Below are 16,227 nucleotides of genomic sequence, written 5' to 3'. Positions count from 1 at the left end.
CTCTAGTGTTTGACACAGTGTGGGTAGTATAGAAGATTGAGGAAGAAGTAGGATAGTTCTTACTTAGTTAACACCATCATGAACTGGCATTATATACTGTGGGTCTGCAAGGTTTAAAGCTGACTTTGACTTCTCTTGGGAGACTTGTGGTAGTTATGATGTGTGTGATGCATCTTGTCTGGCTGGCTTATTGTCATCTCATACACAAAGAAGAAATCAGTCATCTTCTGACTTCAGCTGATGCTGAGGCTATATTAGTTCCACTTTAGCATTTTATTGCATAAATGAAAATCAACTGTTATTGGTAAGTAGAAGAGAAACGAGAGAGAGAAAGAAAGACAGAGAAAGAGAGAGACAGAGAGAGATAGAGAGCATACACTGATTTTTACTCTGGAATAGAAGGGCAAAAGGAAGAAGCCTTTGAGTTTGGTGATAGGACTTAATAGAACTGATGTTCTTAGCAATTGCCACTCTCATTTTATCAATCTCTCTCTCTCTAAAAAGAAAAGAAAAGAAAAGAAAAGCAGCTGCTGGTTTCCTATGGGTCACCATGTGCTATACCGTGTAACGTCACTACACTGGGTACATGTGACTGACCCAGAGATCAGATATTGAAAGGAGGGCCCCTACCTCTGAGGTTCCCGTGTGTGTATTATCTAATATAAATTCTTTATATGGGATGCTGACTATGACCAATCAAACTTACCTTCAAAAAATTAAAATAAGGATATTCAGAGTTGGTCAGCAAACAGGATGGAGAGGAGAAGAAAAATAAATGAGACAGAAAGAAGTAGGGAGTAGAAGCCCTGGGACAAAATAAGCCCTGAGCAACTGGTATCATAAAATGGAAAGTGAGTAAAGGGAGGTGTTGGCAGCAGCTCACTGGAAGGACTGAAACAACAGAAGATTCAGAGTAGCTGAATCATCAAAATGATGATGCACTAGACTCTAGAGCCATATTTGTAAAGTGACCATGGGTTTATAGATGTTCAGAGATGTCATTGACATCTAAGAGCAGCTTGAGTTAATCACACAGTGGGTCTAGACAATCACAAAGTTGAAGCTGAGTGCTTGGTCTCTCATTCTCCACCCAGATTGGGCTCCTCCATTATTCTGTCCATCCCTGGTAAAGTTTCCTAACTCTAAAATCATGGACTTTAGTCTTTGTTCTTCTTTCTTCCTTCCCATGCATGCAATTCATCAGTTTTAACTCTGCACAAGTCTCAAAGAAATTGCCTTATTTTTCTTCTTCACTACTACACTCTGTTTTAAATCACAATAATTTCCTACCCATAGAATTATAATACTTCTATTTCTACTGTCACCCACTTCCAATTCATTCCATTTAGCAAAGTGATTCTCATAACAATGTAAGTTAGATGATTTTATTCATCTTTAAAAACCCTCTGAAGGCTTCCTATTGCACTTGGAATAAAATGCAGTTTCCTGGCCCTCACCACAAAGCCTTGGCTCATCTTACTCTATGACCACACTGGCCTACTTTTTCCCACTCGAACTTGCCAGGATTATCTCTGCCATTGAGCCTCTGCACACCCATTCCCTTTACCTGGACTGGTCTTCCTTCTAGCCTTAGCATGGCTGGATCCATCTTGACATTCAGCTGTCAACCTAACTGTCATCTCCTCAGAGACGCCTTCACATTCACCCAACTTCAACTAACCATCCATTTGTGGTCTAGACCTCACCCATTTTAAATCTCTGGCATAGCACTGTTGATTCTTTCTGGGTGACATTTTTGTCAGTGCATTTGATTGTGTATGTGTATGTGTGATTTATTGATCTATTTTTGCTTGATAGGAGAGTGTGTCTCTATTGGAAGGTTAGAGAAGTAGGTTAAGTAAAATGCTCACATTTACAGGTTAGACAGCTGTTATTTTCGCTTAGTCTCTAAGTTTTGATTTTTTGACCCAGCAGAAAATTTGTTCTCAAAATCCCGTCCTAGGGGTAAGGGTATAATTAGTCTGAAAACTATTTGTCTTAATGACAAACTGACACCAGTTAAGATAAAAAACTTGAGATATTTTCAACAAATTTATGTCTCTTTTGGTTAAAAAAAATCTATCCTGACACATATTCAATATTGGCACAGTCAGTATTCCTTCCATTCATTTATTTATTGGATTTATGAAGTGCTTTCTCCTCCACTAACTCAATTTAATTTTATTCAGCTTTGTGGTTGTCATAGTTCATATTTGTCTATGTGCAGGTATCAAATCTGGTCTGGTTTGATTGGGTAAGAACATAATTCCCTGTTTTCTCTACTCATACAAATATTAATAACTGAAAGATAATGAAGAATTAATGTATTTCCAAACAATTCTGAACTCATATTCAAAGACATTTACATTCTAATTGATTAATGGTTCCAAACAGCAGTGTCCCAAAGTGGGTTTAGATTATAAACTTAAAGTATTTAGGCCCCTGATTTGCATTCTCTTCTTTTTCCTTTCTATTAAATCTGCTTATAATAGCAAGTGTCATTGCTACACACACCTGTGAACAAAAATCTGCAAATCAAAAATGCAAGATTTGCTATTTGGTAATTTACTTCTTTTCTGTAGTTAAAAGTTATATTATATGTTCTCTAAAGGGAAGTGATGATATTTGGTTTTGTGGTCTAAACAGATGAACCAGAGGCAGTTCATTCCCAGCTCTCCATGGTGTAAGTGAGCAGGGCTGAAACTCCAGAAGTTCCCATTTACAGGTGGGAGGATGAGAAGTGCTGAGAGAGCCAATGAAAAGGCAGAGGTCTGAGTGAGAATGAGGAGAGAGAGTGTGTGGTAACTTCATAACAGGAAGCAAATGGCTGCAGCCATGGGCTCTGACACTAGGTGCCAGTAGATGAGAGGGCCAACCTGCTCAGAAGCATGGGCTAACATCACGAGGTCACTCTGCAGCAGAGGCCAGAGAGGATCGTGATGATAATCGTGGGTTTCTAGTTCCCAGGGATGGTAGCTTCTCAGAAAACATGTCAGAATTTATGAAAGTGTGGCTGTATCATTAATGGAGAGATGGTGGTGATGGTTGGGAGCACTCCATTTCTGGGGGCAGGTGACATGGTCTTGAATGAGAAATGGTCCCTGGTGTCATATATATCACAAGTCAGCTGAACTTGGATCAATGCAATTACAGAAATAAGTATAACCTACAAAGCTCACCACACTCTAGCCCTGCCTCCCCCACTTACCCCCATCTTTTCAAGCTCATCTGGTACTTAAAGTGTATAAGATGAAAATTTATATTGCTTACAATGGAGCACTGATTTATATAGATGTAATTCACACTGCTTATAATCGGGTGGTGCTTTATGTTACATACTGTTAAAGCATCAATCCTAGGACCTTTAACCCTAGAGTAATGGAATGTTTTCTTAAAGAATATTTTAATGTAGAACAGTAAAATGAATTAAATGACCATGGTTGGTGATAGTTTGTTAATCAGCTTTTCTCTTTGTCTTAGTATTTTGCTACTTTAAAAATGTCCGGAGGGAAAAAGAGAGGAAGCTATTTGCTATTAGAGTATTTAAATAGTACGATCTGAGAGTTGCTAACCAGGGTAACCATATAATTTATCAAACAAACCAATTTCCTTTGAAAACAAAAAGGGGGTGCTGCTAAAAATCTCACCAAAAGAATTTTAAGCTAGTCTCTCTTTTATAAAATGGAGTATATTATTCTTATCCTTTGTCTTTTGGTTTTCTGGTTACTTTTACAGAAATAATCAGTACACAAATAAGAAAGTTATTATTATTATTTTTTTTTAGTAGAGAAGTGACTGATGGTCTTTAAAATTTTACCCAGGGATTGCATTCACAGACCGTCCAACCTAATGCCTAGATTTAATATGTCAGTTGAAATTTTTGTGGGGAGGAATTTGAAATTACTACAAGCAATGCAATTTTGTAATTCATTATGGATTTTAAATATCCACATTTTACAAATCCTCCTTTTGCTAAATAAAATTATGTTGTGTTTTGTTCCTCAGAAGGAAGAAAGGCAGGGAGGGAATATGGAAAGTAGTAAAAACCAAAGCATACAATAAAATTTTTCAGGTACTTTTAAATGGTTCAGGCAGAAAGCATATAAAATTTGGCTAAATTCAGAGGCTCTGTTTTCTCATGGTGAGACAAAAATCACTGTGTTAGCAGCAGGGATATCCCTAGTCTCTCAGTGAAGCGTAAAATGGTGTCTTTTGCTTTGCAGATGATGGAAGCTTCCAGATATTTAGCTCTCAGCCACTAGAGGGCAATGGAGTATTGGGAAGAAAACAGTCTTTAACAAAGAACATTCTCTTACCCACGCGCACCCCCCCACCGCCCCCATTAGCCACTCACTGTTAAAAGAGAAAGATAGAAGCCATAGAGACAATCAGGATAGAAGAAAACACATGATAGCGTGAATACACATTTCATTTCAGTATTAACATGAGGGAAGAAAGGAAGGATTGCTTCAACATGCCCCAAAACTGAATTGAAATGGAAATTCTTGCATTTTACAGAGTGAATTATAGGGGCCGAAACAAATTATTTAAGTCGGTAATTTTAAGAAGTTTTTTTTTTTTCTAATTTTTGGAAATGCTCAACAGTGCAAAATGAATTTCTGAAAATCTACAAAAAGTTGAGAAAATATAAATAAATAGTTAAGTGGTTTGCAATCACTGATTTCCAATCACATAGTTCCAACCTTTTGAATTGTTTCCTCTGTTACTTTTTGTTATAATAAGAGTCTAGGTATGGGATTCAGATAATTGAAATATTTTTTTTTCTTTTTCCCTGATGAATAGTTCAGAGATCTAATTATTTTCCTTTTGAACAAGTCATTGATAGCAACTGAGTTTCTACTGTTTTAAGTGATTTTATTTTAATTCACCACATAAAACAAGATGAAGTCATGTATCTTAATAAAAATGCTTTATTTCCTTTTTTGTTTTTTTCCCAAGGTACAAGTGATTTATTGGTAACTGATATGTTATGCTGTATCACCCTTAAAATTCAGAAATTTCTCAGTTTCTAAATGTATATTTAGCATCAAGACTTGCATTTTTTAGTACAGCACATGTCTGAGAAAACGATAAAGATGACTTTTTTTACGGCTTACAAAGGAATCTGGTGAAAAGACTTGTACTGTTAGAAATAAATAGCAGCTCCTATTATTAGTATTTAAACTATTTATATGTTTGCAGTTTTAATTCAGTCATTACTTAAAAATTAAGATACTGCTGGGCATTATTGAAAAAATGTGTTAGAAAATGTTTCCAGAATGTTTCAAATTTAAGAAGCAGCAAGAATAAAACGGGATTTGACTCTGTGGGCTCCTTGCTTTAAGTCGTAGCTGTATTCTTCAAAAGATGTCTGTCAATTGATGTTTTTATGAATGAAGTCATATTTTTTACTGACTTTTATGAAAATTTTAGAGATGCTTTATCTTTATTGTTTGTCAGTGATTCCTAACATTTAGCTTCAAGGTTTTTCTGCCTGGCATGTAAGCAATCTAAAAACAGTCCCATGAACCAAACTGTTACAATTTTTTTTTTTAAAGAATCCTGTGGAAAATTACTTTCAAAGTAAAGAATCATTTGGCGATATATAAAAATAAATCCTAATTTATCTTTCTGTAAAATGTGACTTTCAATCTTAGTTTTTTGGAAATATTTTCTACCTCTCCCTTGTGTGTGTTATCAAGGATCATGCTGACTAAACAAATCTAAACCATTAGTATATATCAACCAGAATCTTAATTAAAAGAGCATGTACAATATGTTCATTCCCTTTTGAAAGAATATTTAAGAGCTTTATTTTCCAAGAGTTCACTTATAATTTTCTGAACAATTTCATAACTCTTTTCTATTTACATGGGGGAAATCTCTTAGAAGAAAATATTTCCTAGGCTTCCCATTCAGTGACTGTCAGCTGGATTCAATTATTTTTCCACAGTAAGTAGGAAACATTGTTGAAATAATTTTGCCAGGGAAGCAAAGCCGATTGTACATTCTACCTTTTCTGGGACCAAGGCGTTAGTGGCTTGGAAAAGTGCCTTTCAAAGTTAGTGTGTTTGTTTTGAATTTCTAAAATAACAATCCATTTCCCGAAAAAAGGAAGGCAGAATTTTAAGGCTGTTAGGCAAAACATGAATGTTTGAGGTCCAGTGATTCTAAAAACTTGTGTCCCCACTTCAAACAATTTGTGATATATAGGCACTTAATATGCCAAAGGAATTGAAATACACAAAATAATCTAATAATCAAGTCATGTTTATATTTGGATAAAATTGCCTTAAATATACAGCTTCCACAATTTTCAAATGTCAACCTATGTTTTTTTGAAAAATATAACTAAAATATTATAAATTTAAAATTCCAATGTGTAGCTCATTATACTATATTCATATTAAAAGAGTCAGGTATTGAAAAGAGTCATCATAATATTAAAGCTGAGCCAATTCTAATACATAAGTCTTCTTGCTGCCATTACATAGGTAGCTTCAAAGATGATGATGATAATGTGTGTGTGTGTGTGTGTGTGTGTGTGTCTATGTGTTTATGCATGTTGGAGGTGGAGTTCCCTATTAAATTAGTTTGGAGAAAGGTGATTAATTATGTATCGTTAGTCAACTGTCATTTTTACATCATCAATATTATTTCTTAAGTAAAAAGATGTTGACTCATAAGATACAATATTGTATTTATGCAATTCAAAGTTTTAATTATGCATCTTCTTTGTGCTGGGGGCTACAAACATTTAAAAATGTTTATATTAAACAAGAATTTCAATTCAGGTGAAAGCATACAATACATACAAGCTTAGAGAAAAGGCAAGATGGTAGAAATAATCATTCTATCTCTTGAGCTAGGCATTACACTAAGTGCTTATAAGTGATTACTTCCTTAACTACCTGTACCTCTATGAGGTACTGATATCATGCTCATTTTACAAATGAGGAAATGGAGGAACAGAGAGATTAATTAAATTATCCAAGGCAACACAGTCAGTTGGTAAAGTCAGAAGTCAAACCTGGACACTGGCCCCAGAACTTACGTACTTAGCCACAGCACCACGTGACTGTTCTTGAACAATTAAATGCCAGAAGGGGTAGTACTGACATAAATAATTCATGTTGCCTTCCATTCATGCCCATCTCTCTGCCCATACTTTGGCATTTTAAGATTGTTTATGTTTCTTTTTCACTGAACCCAATAAGACAATTCTGAGGTTTATTATGTTTACCCATTTTAAGAAGGACCTTCTATTATCTGGCATTTTCACTAGATGGATAACAAACACAATTTTTTTTATAGTTTATGAAAAAGGAGGAAAAACTTTTTAGCATGTACTGACTAAAAAATACTGAAGAAAACCATATTATGTCCATCTACTCAAAAAGAAAGGTAAAGGTAGACTTCTTTTGATTATTAAAGTCACTGACTGTCTATGATTACATGATACTGGAGTTTTTCATTGCTTAATCAAATTTTGTGGATATCAAAGGTCAACATGATGAAAATCATTCTTTTGAAAACTTCCATCAACAGTACAAAGCATTATTTGGTATAGTTTTATAAAATAAAATGTTGGTATAGTTATTTGTTAGTATGTATTGATTTTACCTAAGTCAAATTTGGGTAGTAATTGTCAATTTACTTTTGTTTTAGATGGATAATTAGATGAAAAAATAGGATTAGTATAAACATTTGAAAGTCAGTAAATAAAGCAAAGTGTAAGATTTTTTAAAAAATTTTGTTCCATGAACATGTTACATAAAATTAAGTGTTTGGAAGACATTTTTTCTTAAGAGTTTTTTTTCTCAAAAAGATAGGTTTTTTTTTTTTTGGCTGTTTGGAAGCTCAGAGACATATTTGTGCTGCAGCCATAAAAACTATATAGACATTGCAACAGTTGCTTTTACCTGTTCTCTATCCTGGCCTTCTGCTATTTTATTTTGTGTGTCTCTTGATTTAATTCTTTTTTTTTTTTTTTTTAACAAGTATATTTTCCAAGCTTCATCAGATGGATATACAGTTGGGTGCAAATGGTGCAAATGATGAAACAACACACAACTCCACCCACTGATTTTTAAAACTCTAGCTAGCATTCAAGGTCTCATCGAGGGTTAAAAGGTGGGGAGGACACCCTTCAGGTGATGCAAAACATGATTTTTAAATTTTCTTTAGCTGTCAGAGCCTCTTGATTTCATAGGTCATCAAGAGGTCTCACAGTTGTGAAATCTTTTACTTCCTAACTATTTTAATCGTCAAGGTTTGCAGCAGAGACAGGAGGAGGAAATGGGCCTCAAAGTCTTATTTTTTTCATAGAGGTATATGTGTCTCTTAAGAATATCTGTTCAACCTCAGAACTTCCTTGATGTTTTCTGTTAGGAAAATAAAATCTTAACTTCCATGTTATGACTCATCTTCCACTGCTAACCTTGGAGACTCTAGATATGATTTTATGAAGGTTTTCTATTGTCAGTGAATCTGAGTACCACGTAACATGTGGCATGGATGCCTCAGTGATGTCATTTGCTGTTTGCAAGCTCTACAATGACATCTCCTGCAGCACCCACACCACCACTATATCTTTTCAATTGACTGCTTTTCCAGATGCTGAGACCAAGCCTTTGAAAAGCTTGGTTCAATGAAACATGTGCCAGTGAAACCAGCTACCATGACCCATCATCATGGCACTGATATTTACCTAGACAATAGCCTTCTCTTTTCCCATTTCCCCATAGTTTAAATATTTAATAACATATTTACTGAGCTTCTGTTATTATTACATGCCAGACACTGATATCTTTAGTGACTTTTTCTCACTGTTCCATTATAATTGTGACTAGCTCACACATACCTACACACAGAGTCCTTGTATTTATGGCACTTACATTGAAGGGGAGACACAAAATTCGGCAGATAAATAACTGATGTAATCCTGGGTTTTGAAAAGTTACAGGTGCAGTAATAGAGAAGGGTGAGATAGGTAATCCAGGAAGGTTTCTACAAAGATTTAGTGAGCACATTCAATCTCAAAAGCTGCCCAATGCACATATTTCTACTTTATCATTATTTGTTGGCATAACTGCTCTGAAATCAATCCAAACTTTTATGAAAGTAGCAGGATAGAAATAATAAGTAGCAGAAATTGCTGGCTAGCAAACTAGTAATATAGATATAAATGAGTATGAGGTTTGGGACCATAAAAAGAAACATAATTGGTAAACTAGTTTCTACTTCAGTGTAGACAATTTCAATTATATGACCAGCAGGTGTCTGATATTAAAGTCCTGCAAATCTTATATCTAGAGTTGTTTACTCATAGTAAATCTTCTGGGGGTTCACTTATCTATACAAAGAGAAAGGAATTGAGTTAAGCTATAGAATGTTGCAAGAGGGAATTTGTGCAAGCTTATTCCAAATTCTGATAAATATGCCTTGAACATTGTTAAGATTTCTGATGACGAACATATATTGAATGAGCTTTAGGATCATTAGGCAGAGAAAACACTGGATTGTTGTTGCTACAGTGCAGTGATTTACCAGCTTTCTTCATGCTCAATTAGAAGTTTCTAGAGCACAGAAGTTATCAAGTCTTCCACAGAGGCTGAAAAGGAGAGCAAAGAACACAGAATCAAACTCCTATCATGTTTGGTGAAGTCATTAATTTTAACTGCATTGCAATCTGAAGTCTGTTATAAAAAGACCAAAGAAGTCAGAGAGAAGCAGTAAAATAGTATGAACTGGATAGAAAGTAGGATTCCAATGACACACTGGAGGCCAACTGCAAGGAATATAATTTAAGAAGTCTTGGCCAGGCGTGGTGACTCATGCCTGTAATCCCAGCACTTTGGGAGGCTGAGGCGGGCAGATCACCTGAGGTCATGAGTTTGAGATCAGCCTGACCAACATGGAGAAACCCCGTCTCTACTAAAAATAGAAAATCAGCTGGGCGTCGTGGCGCATGCCTGTAATCCCAGCTACTCGGGAGGTTGAGGCAGGAGAACAGTTTAAACCTGGGAGACGGAAATCACAGTGAGCCGAGATTACACCATTGCGCTCCAGCCTGGGCAACAAGAGTGAAACTCCATCTCAAAAAAAAAAAAAAAAAAAAAAAAAATACAAAAACCAAAAAAGTAACTTTTGGAAAAAGTATTACAGAAGCAGGTAACATAATCAATATTTTTTCAGAAGTATAGTATGTATAATGAACAGTATTGGGTAATAAAATAACTAACCTCCTGCAGATTTAACAACATGCATGCTTCAATTATGCTGCATTGCAAAAAAGTTTCCAGTGATAATGTTAGCACTCAAAGACTGTATTGTCAAAGAAATATAATTATTTTTATAGACCAATATCATTATTCAAAAGAAGCTAAAAACACTTTCTTATTTATATCAATGAAAGTCTGTGAAAGCAGAGGGAAAAGAAGCATGCCATTAATTTTAGTTCATGTTCCTTTATATTTTGCTCTTCTGTTCTTTGACTACCAGCCTTTAACCCCCTTTTTACCCAGACATTCAAGGGTCTTATTGGAACATCTGGAAAATAGCTTATTTATAAACATGGTTTTAAGAATTATAATCTATAGGATATAGTTTTACAAATGGAATGAAAAAACAGAAAAAATAAGGAGTGATATTGCTGTGATATATATAAATAAATTGATAAAATAATTGATAATACTTTCTGGATTGATAAAAAAAAAGAGAGAGGGTAAATTATTCACTTTTTATTCACCCCAACACATTCCTAATGTGTTAATATAACCACAAAGCAAGACTGGTCATGAGTAAAATTATGAAATAAGTAAAATATGTGGGAATTTTTCCAATTAGTTTCTTATTGCTGCATAACAAATTACCACTCATTGGCTGAAAGAAACACAAATTCATTCTCATAGTTTCTCAGGGTTAGGAATCTGGGAATGGGTTAACCGAATTCTCTGTTCAGGGTCTTTCACAAAGCTGTGATCAAGTGTTGGCCAGTGTTGGAGTCTCATCTGAAGGCTTGACTGGGGACAAATTAATTTTCAAGCTTACTATCATAGTTGTTGGTAAGATTTAGTTTCCCAAAGATTGTGAGACTGAGGGCGTGAGTTCTTGATCGCTGTTGGCTGGAGACCACCTTTTGTTCCTTGCAATGCGGGAACATGCAACTTACCTCATCAAACTAGTAAGAGAGAAAGAGCCTGTTAGCAAGGCAGAAGTTACTATCTTATGTAACCTAATCACAGAAATGCTATCTCACTATCTTTGCCATATGCTGATAAGAAGCAAGTCACAGGTCCCACCCAGACTCAGGTGGAGGAGATTTTGTAAGGGCATGAATACTAGGAAGTGAAGTTCTGGGGGTCATGTTGGAAGCTGCCTGCTATATTCTTCAAGTTCATTTCTTCACTCTCCACTTTTCTGTTCCTTAATTTGTTCACATGCAAAATCTTTATTAGGAACAAAACACAAAACAACTGGCCGTGTAATTCCCATGAAGAAATAAATAATCCTATTTTGTCTGCTGTTAAAAAATATATAGTTTGCTTCATTTCACAGAGACAAGAAATTGAAAATTCATGCAGTGAAGAAAACCATAGAAAATAGAAAGTAGAACAGATTGTCAACATGGCAAATGGAATATATATTATTCAGCACATAAGATTTCATGCAGGTGTTATTGCTGCCCTGAGATTTTGGCTTTGATTATCTAAGTTTTAAAGCAATAAGAAAGAATGATTGTTTATATAGTTCTCCAAGTCTTTGAATAAAATGTGTAACATTTCTTAAGGGAAGCAAAATTTTTTCTGGTACTTATTCTAAAATAATGTGTTTTTGTTTTGTTTTGTTTTAATGGGACTTTATATAAAGCAAACATAGAAAAGTCATCTACATTTTTTTTTTTTTTTTCTTAAGAGACAGGGTCTTACTCTTGTGGCCCAGGCTGGAGTATGGTGGCATGCTTATAGCTCACTGCAGCTGAGACAATAGGTGTACACCTCCATGCCTGGCTATTTTTTTTTTAAAAAAAAGCTTCTTAGAGACAGGGCCCCACTATGTTGCCCAGGCTGGTTTTGAACTCCTGGACTCAAGTGATGCTGCTACCTCAGCCTCCCAAGTAGCCGAGATTATGGGTGTGAGCCACCACTCCTGAGCTAAAATTTCTTAGCAAATGCATATATTGGTTCTGATAGGCTATTCTTGGTATTGTTTCCTGATGAAATCCAAAGCCTATATTAACACACAACTTAAGGGGGAGTAATTCTGTAGAGGACAAAATAATAGGGCCCAGTTGAGCAACTTTCTTATGTCTCAGTTTGATCCCTGAAAATAATTGAGTCTATATAGATTCTAAGTCTTCTAAGAAACCTCAATACATATTACTTTTCTTAATTGGCTTTTCATAACACTTCCAGCAGTGGACAGTTGGATATTTTACCCTCTGGCCTGGGTGTGTTATACAGATCTCCAGTGTGACAGTTAAGAGTGAATTCACTTGTTTTAGGGATCACATGAAGGCAGTAGCCTTGGCATTCTTTGAGCAAAGTATGAAGGAATAACATTATATCTTTGTTTGTTTTGTGTATTGGAGTGCCTGGAAAGGCAATGGATACATTAAAGAAATCAACCTGCAACAGTGAAACTTTAAGTATGATAACACATGACTGAGATCTGTTATTTTATGTCTGTATATGGAAGTAAATGAGGAATCTGATGCCTTCCAGGCCATAAAATCTCTTGCTGAAGGCTTTTCTGCACATAAGGATTCCTTTATTTGAGGATTATTTAACTAAATCAACTACTTTGTAATCTGTTATATTTGTGGCTATGGAGGCAATGGAGGGAGCGAAAGAGAAATAAAGCAAAATTTGCTTCTTAGACACTAAAAATAGTTACAGTAAGAGAATAGGAGAAGAATTATAGCAGGTAATATTTAAGCATATTCCATAAGTGAAATAAAGTCAATGTAATCAATAAATATTTTCATCTTCTGTTCTTTTAGTTAACACATACTCAAGGTAGAAAGGTCAAAATTCTGTAGTCTTCTGAAAGAACTGAAAATAGAATGACTTCATTCTTAGTGACTTAGTGGCTTTGAAAAATCACTTAAGGGGAAAGAAAATTAGTGACAAGATTTTCAAGGGGGCTGAACTGTGCACATCCCATTTTTACATTTATTTTAAATTTATATAGAAGATAAATGGACTAGATTGGATGCATTTTTTCATTTATTTGTTTTTTTGTTTGTTTGTTTTGGTTATATTAGTATCTTTCTTTTTGTTTTTTAAACATATTATCAGGCCCTTCCCCATCTTGCAAGATGGTTGTGGAAACAACTGAGAAGCTGGATACTAAGGAAAAGAAGCCTGAAGCCAAGAAGGCTGATGGCAGTGGGAAGGTTGAAAAAAGTGATCTCAAGGCTAAAATGCCCAAGAAGGCAAAGTCCCATGGCAATCGAGATCTTGCCTTTTTCAGGGGAATTCGCAGGTATTCCTGATCTGCTCTGTATTCTAGAAAGGCCATGGGCAAGAGGCAGTACTCAGCCGATAAATCCAGGATTCAAAAGAAAACGAAGGAGGTCCTTGCTATGGTTACAAAACCAGTTGGTAGTGACCAGAATAGTGGTGCCCATGTGGTGAAACTCTGCAAAATGCCTAGATATTACCTTACTGATGTGCCTTTAGGGATGTTGAGCCATGGTAAAAAAACCCTCCAGTCAGCATGTGAGAAAACTGTGAGCCATCATCTCTTCCGGGACCATTCTGTTCATCTTCACTGGGTGTCATCGAGGCAAACAGGTGGTTTTCCTGAAGCCACTGAGCCGTGTTTTGCTGCTTGCTATTGACTGAACCTTGGATCCTCAATCAAGTTCCTCTGTGTAGAGCACGGCAGTAATTGTCATCATCACCACCCAAAAATTGATATCAGCAATGTGGAAATCTCAAAACATCTTACTGAGGCTTACTTCAGGAAGAAACAGCTGTGAAAGCCCAGACAACAGACAGTGACATCTTTGGCACAAAGAAAGAAATATGAGAAGACCGGGCTTGGTGGCTCATGACTGTAATCCCAGCACTTTGGGAGGCTGAGGCGGGCAGATCACGAGGTCAGGAGTTTGAGACCAGCCTGGCCAACATAGTGAAACCTGTCTCTACTAAAAATACAAAAATTAGTCAGGCATGGTGGCACGCGCCTCTAGTCCCAGCTACTCTGGAGGCTGAGCCAGGAGAATCGCTTGAACCCAGGAGGCGGAGGTTGTGGTGAGCCAAGATTGTGCCACTGCCCTCCAGCCTGGGCAACAGAGCAAGACGCCATCTCAAAAAAATAAAAAAAATAAAAAAAAATATGAGATCACAGAGCAGGGCAAGTTTGACCAGGCACCTGTGGACCCACAAATTTTACCAAAACCAAAGCTATTCCTCAGCTCCAGGGATACCTGCAACCTGTTTGGCCTGAAAAATGAAACTTATTCTTACAAGTTGGTATTATAAATTTTTTATCAAGAACATAATTAAATAACTGATACATTATGAAACCAACCAAACAAAAAGAAACATATTGTCAGCATCATGGATTTTACCAACACACTTTTGCTAAGTATAGTTTATGTGTAAAGAACTACGAATAAGCCACGGAACACCTTGTTACTTCATTACACAGAATTCAGTTGGGGAATCCAGCTACTGATAATATATGTTAGACATTTATGATATATTACATTAAATATCTATGCATAGTATATATTAGTCACTAATAAATGTGAAATGACTTATGAGGCTTTTGAATGTGATAATCAGAATTAAGTAAAGTAAACATCACCAGGGTCTCATTAGTTCTCTGAAAAGTTGTCTAGACAAAATGCATATTATAAATGGGCCATTAAAGTTACATGGAAAGTAAGAGTAGAGTTTGGAAGAAACAGAATTCATCTGCCTGATTCTCTACAACCTAAAGTTATGGGATATTACTGGAGTGAGAGCTTTAGTTATATGAATGGCACTGTAATATCAGGTGGTTTTGAAATCATCCTTCCAATATTAAGAGCCACTTGTAATACTAAAAGAGTTTGGCTTTTTGTAAGGGGAAGGACATTACTGCCCTAAAAACAACATGTATTTTATTGTGCTACAAATCCAGAGTACACAAGTAGAAAGAACATGGCACATCAAGGCTGAAGAAGGGGCTGATCTTTTATAGCTTTAGTTATATTTTTGCTACACTGTTTGGATTCTGAAATAAAGATATATGGTTAAAGAAATATGTTGCGTAGCAGCTTTTATTGACAGAATGAGAATTGATTTTGTACATACCGTGCAGTCAAATGATATACACTTGTATATACAAATGATATATAACGTTTCTTGATTTCGAGAAGCTTTTATATGGCCTGGGAACCTAAATACAAACAAAAGAAACCATAAAACTACGTGTAATGGGAAAGACAAGTGGGATTATTTGTAGCCATTCATGAGGAAGACTAAAAGGGTGTTGTTGGTCATCCAGAAGCAAGAGGAAAACTCAGCAAAGCATGGAAATTAGGCCCTTTTGCTGCCAAATTATTTAAAAATACATTGACTACTTACTGTGTTCATTGCGTGGGCGAAAAGAAGAAGCTTCTGCTATCACATTCTTTTTTTTTTTTTTTTTTTTTGAGATGGAGTCTTGCTTTGTCACCAGGCTGGAGTGCAGTGGCGTGATTTCGGCTCACCACAACCTCCACCTCCTGGGTTCAAGTGATTCTCCTGTCTCAGCCTCCCAAGTAGCTGGGACTACAGGTGCACACCAACATGCCCAGCAAATTTTTGTATTTTTAGTAGAGACAGGGTTTCACCATTTTGTCCAGGATGATCTCGATCTCTTGACGTTGTGACCTGCCCGCCTCAGCTTCCCGAAGTGCTGGGATTACAGGTATGAGCCACTGTGCCAGGTCTTGCTATGATATTCTTAATGAAATAATATTAATTTAATGTTTACATAGTACTTTAACTTTCATAAGGAACTTCAGTGTTTGATCTTACTTAATTCTCACAGCAGTCCTTTAAAGTAGGCATAAGTTTTTATCATTATCTATTTAAAAATGAAATAAATAAGTAATGAAAGTAAAAGTTAAATAAGGTATTTGAAATGCCTTTCTTCCTTAGATAAGTTACATTATTTTTTGCTTCCTTTTTTTTTTTTTTTTTTGGAAAGAAAATTTGACTACTTTTGTTATTTCAAGGAGGTTGT

This window comes from Theropithecus gelada, chromosome 5, assembly GCF_003255815.1.
Source record: "Theropithecus gelada isolate Dixy chromosome 5, Tgel_1.0, whole genome shotgun sequence".
In the NCBI taxonomy this organism is placed as follows: Eukaryota; Metazoa; Chordata; class Mammalia; order Primates; family Cercopithecidae; genus Theropithecus; species Theropithecus gelada.
Note: the sequence above shows the minus strand (reverse complement) of the source record.